General features: G+C 39.8%; 1 protein-coding gene and 1 pseudogene across 1 annotated transcript in view; one reads left to right on the top strand and one right to left on the bottom strand.

Moving 5' to 3' along the window:
* LOC124402553 overlaps positions 1–13,409 on the bottom strand; it is a 311,654-nt pseudogene that overhangs the window by 278,324 nt on the left and 19,921 nt on the right.
* The window catches only part of LOC124402558 (alpha carbonic anhydrase 8-like), a 42,712-nt gene that overhangs the window by 14,626 nt on the left and 14,677 nt on the right, over positions 1–13,409 (top strand). The window lies entirely within an intron of this gene.

Raw genomic sequence — 13,409 nt, 5'->3', positions numbered from 1 at the left:
AGCAGCTTTACAGGGAACTTCATGTGATGTAAAGGTAATATTCATGGTTTATTGGGACCGTGTGCTTCATTACTTCATGAATTGTTCAGATTTGAATTGAAATAAAAAATAAAAAGTGGATGAGACAGCAAAGGAAAAAAAAGATTTCTTCAAAGCAGAGAACGTGTTTGGAGAAAGAGATGAGATGCTGAATGCTTATTTACACTGAGAACATCCACGCTCATTTATTTATGCAGAAGGGTCCACAGTTTTCCAGTCCTTATAATCCACAGATGGAGATTAGTCTCAAATGATCATGTGCATTACAGTCTCCACATCGACTCCACTGCTTTATCTCTGCTACACAGGAAGTGCCTATACTTCAGTTCAATTCATTTTATTTGCATAGCACTTTTAACAACTGACATTGTCTCAAAGCAGCTTTACAGGGAACTTCATGTGATGTAAAGGTAATATTCATGGTTTATTGGGACCGTGTGCTTCATTACTTCATGAATTGTTCAGATTTGAATTGAAATAAAAAATAAAAAGTGGATGAGACAGGAAAGGAAAAAAAAGATTTCTTCAAAGCAGAGAACGTGTTTGGAGAAAGAGATGAGATGCTGAATGCTTATTTACACTGAGAACATCCACGCTCATTTATTTATGCAGAAGGGTCCACAGTTTTCCAGTCCTTATAATCCACAGATGGAGATTAGTCTCAAATGATCATGTGCATTACAGTCTCCACATCGACTCCACTGCTTTATCTCTGCTACACAGGAAGTGCCTATACTTCAGTTCAATTCATTTTATTTGCATAGCACTTTTAACAACTGACATTGTCTCAAAGCAGCTTTACAGGGAACTTCATGTGATGTAAAGGTAATATTCATGGTTTATTGGGACCGTGTGCTTCATTACTTCATGAATTGTTCAGATTTGAATTGAAATAAAAAATAAAAAGTGGATGAGACAGCAAAGGAAAAAAAAGATTTCTTCAAAGCAGAGAACGTGTTTGGAGAAAGAGATGAGATGCTGAATGCTTATTTACACTGAGAACATCCACGCTCATTTATTTATGCAGAAGGGTCCACAGTTTTCCAGTCCTTATAATCCACAGATGGAGATTAGTCTCAAATGATCATGTGCATTACAGTCTCCACATCGACTCCACTGCTTTATCTCTGCTACACAGGAAGTGCCTATACTTCAGTTCAATTCATTTTATTTGCATAGCACTTTTAACAACTGACATTGTCTCAAAGCAGCTTTACAGGGAACTTCATGTGATGTAAAGGTAATATTCATGGTTTATTGGGACCGTGTGCTTCATTACTTCATGAATTGTTCAGATTTGAATTGAAATAAAAAATAAAAAGTGGATGAGACAGCAAAGGAAAAAAAAGATTTCTTCAAAGCAGAGAACGTGTTTGGAGAAAGAGATGAGATGCTGAATGCTTATTTACACTGAGAACATCCACGCTCATTTATTTATGCAGAAGGGTCCACAGTTTTCCAGTCCTTATAATCCACAGATGGAGATTAGTCTCAAATGATCATGTGCATTACAGTCTCCACATCGACTCCACTGCTTTATCTCTGCTACACAGGAAGTGCCTATACTTCAGTTCAATTCATTTTATTTGCATAGCACTTTTAACAACTGACATTGTCTCAAAGCAGCTTTACAGGGAACTTCATGTGATGTAAAGGTAATATTCATGGTTTATTGGGACCGTGTGCTTCATTACTTCATGAATTGTTCAGATTTGAATTGAAATAAAAAATAAAAAGTGGATGAGACAGCAAAGGAAAAAAAAGATTTCTTCAAAGCAGAGAACGTGTTTGGAGAAAGAGATGAGATGCTGAATGCTTATTTACACTGAGAACATCCACGCTCATTTATTTATGCAGAAGGGTCCACAGTTTTCCAGTCCTTATAATCCACAGATGGAGATTAGTCTCAAATGATCATGTGCATTACAGTCTCCACATCGACTCCACTGCTTTATCTCTGCTACACAGGAAGTGCCTATACTTCAGTTCAATTCATTTTATTTGCATAGCACTTTTAACAACTGACATTGTCTCAAAGCAGCTTTACAGGGAACTTCATGTGATGTAAAGGTAATATTCATGGTTTATTGGGACCGTGTGCTTCATTACTTCATGAATTGTTCAGATTTGAATTGAAATAAAAAATAAAAAGTGGATGAGACAGGAAAGGAAAAAAAAGATTTCTTCAAAGCAGAGAACGTGTTTGGAGAAAGAGATGAGATGCTGAATGCTTATTTACACTGAGAACATCCACGCTCATTTATTTATGCAGAAGGGTCCACAGTTTTCCAGTCCTTATAATCCACAGATGGAGATTAGTCTCAAATGATCATGTGCATTACAGTCTCCACATCGACTCCACTGCTTTATCTCTGCTACACAGGAAGTGCCTATACTTCAGTTCAATTCATTTTTATTTGCATAGCACTTTTAACAACTGACATTGTCTCAAAGCAGCTTTACAGGGAACTTCATGTGATGTAAAGGTAATATTCATGGTTTATTGGGACCGTGTGCTTCATTACTTCATGAATTGTTCAGATTTGAATTGAAATAAAAAAAAAAAAAAGTAGGTTTTGTGCCTGTATGGGCAACAAAATGATGGAAAATAACGACAGAAAATTCAGCCAAAAATGAAATGTCTCTCACAAATCCTGGAGACTTATTAAGCTAACAAGTACGTCTGTTTAAAGTGTCCCAAGTCAATACAGACATTGTATCTGACAGTAATTGTGTTTGTCCTTAAATGTTGCCAGAAACTTCTAGAATAGGCCTGATACATAATATACAGGTCAACCTGGAATTGTTTCAGCTGCAACACTTCTGAAATACAACGTCCTCTTTAAAGCTGTCTTTAGAGGCTGGGTTAATGATTATTGGGAGAAAAATCTCTCTTTTGAATAATGATCCAAAAGAACAATGCTACAAATCAATGAAATATTGTATTCTTAAGCACATTTTATGTATTTACCTGGTCAATACTGCAGTAATGTTCATCATTTACAGAAACTGGCCAAATGTGAGTAGCCAGATCTTTACATCCAATTCAGTAAAAGGTAATTCTAGTAATATCCCAACATCTATGTAGGCTTGATGTGAAGTCTGTCAGTTTAGCATGGCTGCATGTGTGCTAATCTGTAGATCATAAAGGACCCATCATGTACTGCATTCGAATCAACAAACTAAATTTTATCATCCTGCACCCATAAATCGTCACCGGACTTTAACCCAATCGAGATGGTTTAGGGGTGAGCTGGACCGCAGAGTGAAGGCAAAAGGGCCAACAAGTGCCAAGCATCTCTCGGGGAACTCCTTCAAGACTGTTGGAAGACCATTTCAGGTGACTACCTCTTGAAGCTCATCAAGAGAATGTCAAGAGTGTGCAAAGCAGTAATCAAAGCAAAAGGTGGCTACTTTGAAGAACCTAGAATATGAAATTTTTCAGTTGTTTCACGCTTTTTTGTTATGTATATAATTCCATATATATTTCCACGTGTTAATTCATAGTTTTGAAATCTTTGAATGAGAAGGTGTGTCCAAACATTTGGTCTGTACTGTGTGTGTGTGTGTGTGTGTGTGTGTGTGTGTGTGTGTGTGTGTGTGTATATATATATATATATATATATATATATATATATATATATATATATATATATATATATATACACACACACACACACTGTAATCCCCTGTATATCACGGTGGTTACGTCCCAAAACCGCGATAAACGGACGCTATGCTATTTTCTATATACAGTATTGTACTGTATTAACATTTTACTTCATTTTATACTTTCTTTTGGCTTCTCCCATTAGGGGTCGCCACAGCGGATCATCCGCATGTTTGATTTGGCACATTTTTACGCTGGATGCCCTTCCTAACGCAACCCTCCCCATTTATCCGAGCTTGGGACCGGCACTAAGAGTGGCTGGGGTTGGTTCCCTGACTGATCGAACCCGGGCCGCAGCGGTGAGAGCGCCGCATCCCAACCACTAGACCACCAGGGGACCATTTTACTTAATTTTATGATTAATAATTATATTTTTATTAATAAATGTCATTATTTCAACATAAAACAATTCTTATAACATTTTAGGTCTATCGTGAGAGGAAAATCAGTGAAAAAATTATTTATGTGGCAAATGCAATTCCACGAGATTCTAACTGCTGTAAAGCGGGGGATTCCTGTGTATATATAATGTTTAATATTTATTTAGTATAAATATTAAGCATATTTAAAATAAGGTTAGGCAGCCATTGTAGTTTAATATGAGCGCATACTTACTTTGATTAGATGTGTTGAAACTGAACTTAAAATCAAAACCAGGAGCAAAAAAAAGAAAAAAAAAAACGAACACAAAAAAGGAATAAATGTCTCACTCTTCTCTCACCAGCCCGTTTGCAATCTTTCAAATTGTTCACAGAAATCTCTGCACCTCGGCTTCTTTTTTTTTTAACCATAAATTATTCTGTTATTAGCTGACTACAGTAACAAGTTAAGTTTGGCCTCCTTGATCTTTGTGTCGCTCTTCCAGGATGTAGGAGGAAAGTAAACCAGGAGACACTTGAACAGTCATGAGCAGACCAAATGAGCCACCATTTGTGTCTAAGAGCAGTCGCAGGGATCCACCACCATGCCGGGAATCTTTCTGTGGATGATCTGCTGCTTGTCATCAAAGTAGAGCATAATTATGGGGAACTTTTTTGTCGTTTCGAGAACCTTCACCTCCAGGAACGGCTGCTGGAAAAGAGGGGGAGGGAAGTAGGAGGGTGAAACAGTGAGAGACTGAAAATTGTTTTAATTCTGCTATACCCCATTATAGTAATCAGACGATAATAGCTGGATATTAGTCAAAATAAGTTTTCAATATTTGTTCAATAACGTTTACCTAAAAAGAGATATCAACCATAGTTGAAAATTGCCAAATATTTGGTTTTATTTATATTTAATAGAATGCAACACCTGACTGAATTAAGGAACCAAAAAAGTTGAAAATGAGGGACTAGTTTTCTATAATGTGCGTTCTACAATAGCTATAAATGGGTAGCTAGATTTTATACAATTATCAATCTTTTTTTGCAAATGCTTGTAAATTTCCCTACCATTAACAGCTGCTTGATGTAAAACGCCAAAATCTGTACGAATTTTATCAGTCTTAAAGTTAGTTTCCATAAAATGGCGCTCTAGTTTTCTCCATTGTTAACTTCTTGCATGGGTCGTTTTCTGTAAATTCTGACGTGTTAGTAGTTGTCAAACATTGATAAACTAAAAACTGCAGGCTATATGTGACCTTTGGCTTCCTGTTTTTGTCCTAACCTCGGCATGTACACACCTAGTGATTCTTGAGAGATTGTGTAGCCGGTGTCTTCACAATTTCATTGTTCTCAATAAAGCACTGATCTCATCTTGTGGCCATGCAGCTGGACACAAGCATGAGTTCAGCAGGAAGGGGAAAAAACCACAAGGCCAATGATATCAAATCCTGTCAGCTTGCACTCTGCTTTTTTAGTTTGATAAAGAGAAAAGAGAGGTCCAGGGGGAGTTTAATTCTTTCTCTGTTTTTTATGTTGTTTTTGTAGTCTTGCTAAAGAGTTTCAGATCTTTCTTCTATGCTTTTAAAAACAGCTTGCTGTCCAAAGGGTTGGGTTGTTACTTACTTTTTGAAAACTTGACTTGGCTTTTGAGGTCCAACAATGGGCATACTGTTTTATTTTACCTCCTGCCATGCTTTATGACTTCCAGTTTCAAGAAAATTATGAATAACCAATGTAAAAAGATCTCAGACACAACAACAATAATAATAATAATAATAATAATAATAATAATAAGAAGAAGAAGAAGAAGAAGAAGAAGAAATCTAGCAGGTCTAAGGGTCCTTACCAGACCTTCCTCTCGAGGTCTTAGTCAGGTCACAGCAAGTTTGTTGCCACTTTCATCAAAGGCATTTATGTCAATGCCCAAATTTGTGTGTGGATGCTTGAACCAGTTCTGCAGGACATGTTTAAAGTCAATGCTCTGCCAGTAGCCTGACCATGAATTGAGCTCGATATTGAGTGAGCGGATGCGGATGTGGCGGCTGCCCTGATCGGTTACAGGTTTGAGACGCAGGATCTGCAGGTAAACAGTAGAGGTTTGTTGCAGCGGTCATAGATAAACCAACAGCTCGGCTTTCAGCACCTTAGTGAACATTTTCTTGGGACTGAACTTGAAGAAACAGCAGTTTGGTTTGTCCATCCACCTTGACGATTGGCTCCGCTGTGTAAAGAGAAAAACAACAGGTTAGTGAACATGCTTATTTAGCCTCACGACCAGCTGTAAACAAGAAATCTGAGCAACTTATGTCAATTATATTGTCAAATATATTGTAATAAAGCCAGTTGTTTAGGCTTTGGTGCTTTAAGATACTGTCTCAAACTCGCGGCCCGGGGGCCAATTGCGGCCCAAGGGACGATAGTTTGCGGCCCCCGCCTTAATATGAAAGTTTAATGTTAATGCGGCCCCCAAATTTGGCATTTTACAGTGTTGTGTGCAGAGCTGAACGAACCTACCAATCACGGTGGGGTATATAGCTCGCGGGGGCGGGACATCGGCCGGGCTTGATGTAAGCAGAGAGAAACATTTCTCAATGAGTGAAAGATACAGCAGCGTTGCCATGGAGTGTTTTCTTTCGTGCCTGGCTGGCTGGCTTGTTTCTATTGGGCACACGTGGACATTCGGCCCAGCACGCTGCGTTCACAACCCTTAAAAAAAAAGTTTTCTTAAGTTGCTGCCCAGCGGGACATTATACATATATAGACGTATCTAAATGTGTATGTGTCAGGGAGCACCCTGCGTCTTCACCCGCACCAGCCCTGCCCCCACGGAGCTGCTCACCTGATTATCAACACGGTGCACCTGATCTCCATTAATCACACACATATAAGCAGCCCCTGTTCACCTACACGTTGCCATTATTGTTTTTCCACGAGCCACGCTGACTGCACTGCTATCTCTCTGCTGCCGCCAGCGCCGCGCTTCCCCCAGCGCGGTCCAGTGGATCACTTTACACAGATTGCCTTTTTCGTTCTCAAGACCACACCGCTAAGCTGTATGTGTGTATTTTCCTGCTTTGTGCATTAAAGACTTGGTGTGCGTATACTTCGGCTTCCGCCTCATTCTCCGCATCACAGTATATTTGTGTGTGTGTGTGTGTGTATATATATATATATATATATATATATATATATGTACGCGGCGGGATAAAGAAAAGTAAGGAGCTCAATGCAGCCTAATGTAGTCTGCAGTCACATAGCGACACCTGTCCATCGGCAATAACAGTCCTCGGTAACCCGGACCAATTATAGGGTCGCACCTTTATTGGGTCATTGTTTTTTATTTCCATCGCGCTATTTGCATTGTATTCGCATTGCCTCACACAATGAACATTACATATATTTCTATATGATGTAAAAGTAGTCAAAACAAATGACATCGACAACAGCACGGTGTCATTTCCGCTTTTTCACTGTAACAACAGCACATAAAAAGAAGCAGGAATGACGTTCTCCATGTAGTGAGACGTTCACTGTCCGTCGGCTAAAGGCTTGATTGAAACGTCAATGCGACAGTGACAAGTTATTATTATTACACAGCCCCAAACATGTCTTTTTCAAAGCCTGCAGTGAATAGAAAGGTTGGTGATGAGCACAGACAATTTCAGGAAAAGTGGGAAATGCAATATTTCTTTGTTGAGCATAGGGGCACCCCGAAATGTCTTATTTGCACAGAGAAAGTTGTGGTGCACAAGGAATACAATTTGAAACGTCATTACACAACTAGACATGCTGAGGAGTATGCGAAATACCAGGGAGATGAGAGAGCCAACCGGGTTGCCAATCTTAAAACATGTCTACTGAGGCAACAAGATTTCTTCAAGAAAGCAACCAAAGAGAGTAATGCAGCAGTCGAAGCTAGCTACATGGTTAGTGAGATGATTGCTACAGCAGGAAAGCCATTCACAGAAGGTGAATTTGTCAAAAAGTGCATATTACAGGCTGCAAGTATAATCTGTCCAGAAAAGAAAGGTCAGTTTAGCAACATCAGCCTTTCTGCCAACACCGTGGCAGAGCGCATTTCTGACCTGTCAAGTGACATTTATGACCAACTGTGTGAGAGAGCCAAATGTTTCAGTGTATACTCAGTCACTCTTGATGAGACCACAGACATCACCGACACTGCCCAGCTCGCAATGTATGTCCGTGGTGTTAATGACAATTTTGAAGTGATGGAGGAGTTGCTCAGAGTAATTCCAATGCATGGCCGGACCACCGCTCAGGAGATATTTTGCCAGTTGTATGATGCCATTAAGAATGCTGGTTTGCCATGGAAGAGGTTTGTTGGGATAACAACCGATGGAGCACCATCAATGACAGGGAGGAAAAATGGACTGGTGGCACTTGTTCAAAAAAAACTGGAAGAGGAGGGTGTGGAGGAGGCCATTGCGCTGCACTGCATTATCCATCAGCAGGCTCTTTGCAGCAAATGCCTGAAGTTTGACAATGTGATGTCTGTCGTTGTGAAATGCATCAACCAAATCAAATCCAGGGGCTTAAAGCACCGAAGGTTCCGTGCTTTTTTAGAGGAAAGGGAGTCAGAATATGGGGATGTGCTCGACTTCACCGAGGTACGTTGGCTCAGCAGGGGAAACGTATTGAAGAGATTTTTTGAGTTGAGAGCAGAAGTGAAAGCCTTCATGGAGAAGGATGGAGTGGATGTTCCTGTGCTAAGTGATCCCAAATGGCTCATGGACTTAGCTTTTCTTGTTGATATCACACATGAGCTTAATGTACTCAACAAGAAGTTACAAGGCCAGGGGCAACTTGTCAGTGCTGCCTATGACAACGTGAGAGCATTCTCCACAAAACTAGTGTTATGGAAAGCCCAGCTCTCTCAGACAAACCTATGCCATTTCCCAGCATGCAAGGCACTCGCGGATGCAGGCACACCATTCAGTGGTGAGAAGTATGTTGACGTCATTTTGAAGCTACAGAAGGAATTTGATCACAGATTTGCAGACTTCAAGACGCACAGAGCCACATTTCAAATTTTTGCAGACCCCTTCTCCTTTGATGTGCAAGATGCCCCTCCTGTGCTTCAAATGGAGCTCATTGACCTGCAGTGCAACTCTGAACTCAAAGCGAAGTTCAGGGAGGTGAGTGGAAAAGCAGACAAGCTTGGGCAATTTTTGAGAGAATTGACCCCCAGCTTCCCTGAGCTTTCCCGAATGTTCAAGCGGACCATGTGCCTTTTTGGGAGCACATACTTGTGTGAAAAGCTCTTCTCCACCTTGAACTTCAATAAGTCCAAGTATAGGTCCAGACTTACTGATGATCATCTTCAAGCCATACTGAGGGTCTCAACTGCTTCCTCCCTCAAGCCAAATGTGGCTCAGCTATGCGAGAGGAGGCGCTGCCAGGTCTCTGGCAGCAAGAAGTAGGCAAGAGAAGCCATGTTCAGAAGAACAGTTCATGTTCTTCAATGTTCCATTCATGTTCAGGACAATTCATGTTCAGAAGAAGGTTAAAGGTTAAAGAACTGTTAATACAGACATTTGAATCTGAATACAGCAGATATAGAAGACTAAAGAAACCACATATAGTCGCTAACTAGAGAAATCTAATTATTATTATTATTTTCATGATTATTATTATTATTTTATTTATTTATTAGTGATTGATTTATTTTCTTATTGATTCTTAATTTCTTTATTTATTTTTTCATTGATTCTTAATTTATTTATTTTTTCAACTTATTTTGTGTTCAAAAAATAAAGAGATTTGAGAAGATTGGAATTTTTTAAACAAAGGTTTTCTTGTGGAAAACCTGATGCGGCCCAGCCTCACCCAGACTCTGCCTCCAGCGGCCCCCAGGTAAATTGAGTTTGAGACCCCTGATATAGAGTGTTTGGTAAACTGGGATATTTGTATGCTGTCGTCCCCTCACATTCACACGTTCACTCAGGTTCGTTGACGGTGGTGTGGTGGGTCGTCTCTTATCCCAGAGATCCCTCATGTCTGTTAGCTTCTGGTTCTCCCTTGTAGTTATGCTGCCATAGCGAGTCTTGACGGAGTCCAAACTGCACAGTGACATTAACTTTCAAACAACAATAAGGACACTTAATAATCCATATCCTTCTCTTCCTGTCACCCTCTTCTCTCTCTCTCTCTCTCTCTCTCTCTGTCAAGTAAAACATGCTCCTGAGGCTCCAGTGACCACTGTTCCTGCCCCTCTCCCCTCCGTGGATTTTCCCACTTCGTCCAGGCCTGCCTCTGGATAGTGTTCTCTTCGACTGGAGGCCACTCTGTGCAGCTTGAGACGGTTTCTCATCAACACCTTGGGTGGTTCCATGAAATTCCGGGAGTAAGAACGGGCGCTTCGAGGATGGATTGGACTGTAGATAATGTCAACAGTTTCCTACACTGACTCAGGACTACTTTTCGCTTCTGATCATCATCACTGTACCCTGCAACATCGTATATCTGCTACAAATGAGGATGGGTTCCCTCTTGAGTCTGGTTCCTCTCAAGGTTTCTTCCTTATGCCAATTCGGTGAGTTTTTCCTTGCCACAGTCGCCACCGGCTTGCTCATCAGGGACAAACTTACTTATAAAGAACATATTCACTTTTAATCACCACATTATTTGTGTAAAGCTGCTTTGAGACAATGTTTATTGTTAAAAGTGCTATACAAATAAAAATGAATTGAATTGAAAAACTAGTTACACATCATCTCTGTATGGCAGCTCTGGATGCACAGGTGAGAACATGAACTTAAGTGTGGAATATTGTTTGAAATCATTTCTAAAGCGTAGAGATATATGCAGCTAGTTAAAATCTATAATACTTTTTTTTAATAAATGTATAATTTATTACACATTTATTATAAATATTTACAGGTTTCAGTACTACTTTTAGTGAAAATTTTAATTTCAAAAGCTTTTTCAGTATTTCTAATTATTTGTAAATATTTGAAATGCTTTTCAGTGGCAGAATATTTGATAGCATTAAAATATATAAAATGATTTAGTAAAATAATTATGTAATTTGTGATATTAAAAGTGTAATGTTCATGGCTATAAAATACCTTTAAAATACCTTACATTTTTATTTTTACATGCATTCATTTTTCTTGAAAACTAATCTCTAATGGCTTCTATAAAATTGTAAAAATAATATTGGACAATTGTCCTTAGATTCTGAAATGTTAGTAATGGCACAGTAGTTTTAACAGTAACTGGACACAGAACACAGAAATGATTATTTAACTGTAAGTCTTGTGTAATGTCAGTAAGTACTGAGATCTCTCTTGAGGTTTAAGAACTAGTAGGAGCAACAAAATGGAAAAATATTTTACTAAAGTTAGAACAACCTCAAGTTGGCATTGTTCATTTCAAAGCCAAACATAATTTTTGTTTTCTGTAAATTACATTGGATGATGTGTCGGATGGTCTTGAAGAGAAGATAAAGGTAGGCAAACACTAGTAATTCACAGATCTGGTAGGTTCAAAACCATCAGAGTCACCTGCAGAAACTTAGAGCACATCACAGTGCTTGTGAAGAACGATACATGAAGGCGTACTATAAATGATGACATCCGAAGATTCGACCATTTCTGTCCATACAGGCTGCCCAGTTGCTTGTTCAGTCTCTTGTCATTTCAAGACTGGACTACTGCAACTCTCTGCTGGCAGGTCTTCCCCTGAACGCTATTCGTCCACTGCAAATGATCCAAAACGCAGCTGCACGACTTGTGTTCAATCAGCCCAAGTTTTCCCATACCACCCCACTGCTGCGCTCCCTTCACTGGCTTCCAGTAGCTGCACGTATCAGATTCAAAACACTGATGCTTGCCTACAAGGCCAAAAATGGACCAGCACCATCTTACCTCAGTGACCTCATCACATCTCGCACTGCACCACGCTGTCTGAGATCCTCCAGCACTGCTCGACTGGTACCACCTTCTCTCAGAATGAGAGGTAAGTACAATTCAAGGCTCTTCTCTGTTCTGGCACCGAGGTGGTGGAATGAACTTCCCCTAGATGTCCGTACAGCAGAGTCCCTGATTATCTTTAAGCGACGACTGAAGACCTACCTCTTCCTGAAATACCTAAATTAGCACTTTCCAAGTTTGTAGAATTCGAGTTATATTTATATTGAGTTTGTATTCTTGCGTACCAGTGTAGATTTATTCACTACTAGAGATTTAAAGCACGTTTGTACGTCGCTCTGGATAAGGGCGTCTGCTAAATGCCGCAAATGTAAATGTAAATGTAAATGATGAAAGGGAGAAGACTTTATTTTTATATCAGTGCATGAAAGCAAAGGTTAGTGTTATTTGTATGACTTGTCAGTCTAATGTTTGTGGCCTTTTTCAACATCATCACATCAAGCTTGTGTTTTTCAGTCAGCACAAACTGGTAATGCAGTAGAAGCTCTGGGTTAGATTTAACCCCAGGTCATAGTGCCCAGTATGCACCCTAGAAAGTGAGCTACAGGACTCCCCACAATACCCTGCCAGTTGATCTACTACAGCAGGGGTGGCCAACCAGTCAGAGACCGAGAGCCACATTTTTGACCGTGTTACCGCAAAGAGCCACATCATACACATGGGCACACATGAACATCACCCATCCCTTCCTCTTACACACACACACACACACACACACACACACACACACACACACACACACACACACACACCTCTGCTCAGCCAGATTTATTGTAAATGTCACACACTAACATAATGACAGAAATGGACTCCTACAGTTCTAAGACCACAGGACATTCACTTTTCAACAATGAACATTGTGTGCACTGTCTCACACACAAACTCTGTTTAACCAAGTCCACAAACAAAAATATAATAATTTACAATAGCATTTTTCTTTTACTATGCATGTTACTTAGTGGGACTTTTGGCATTCCTTGCCTTGAACAATCCTCTTCAAATCTGCCTCGTATTCCGTTGTTGCCACTCGAAGCAATTCTTTCACATGGGTGTCAGTCAGAACAGATCGATGCTTTGATTTCATGTGTTTCAGGGTAGAAAACACCGACTTTTTTTTTTTTTTTTATGTGCGTGTTCACTTCGCTTGAGTTTAATACGGTATTTTCGTCAAATGCGCATGTGCGTGAGATGAATATACCGCAGGGGTGGGCAATTAATTTTTACAAGGGGCCACATGAGAAACCTGAATTGTGTCAGAGGGCCACACCAACGATAATATTTTAGGGATGCACCGAAATGAAAATTAAATTCAAATGGCAATGAAATCCATAATTTTTTGTGTTATGCCTTTTGCCTTGGCATCATCACTGGAAAACTTTCCTG

Source organism: Silurus meridionalis, chromosome 19 (assembly GCF_014805685.1).
Source record: "Silurus meridionalis isolate SWU-2019-XX chromosome 19, ASM1480568v1, whole genome shotgun sequence".
Lineage (NCBI taxonomy): Eukaryota > Metazoa > Chordata > Actinopteri > Siluriformes > Siluridae > Silurus > Silurus meridionalis.
The sequence above is the reverse complement of the archived record's forward strand: the minus strand, read 5'-3'. Positions and strand labels throughout refer to the sequence as shown.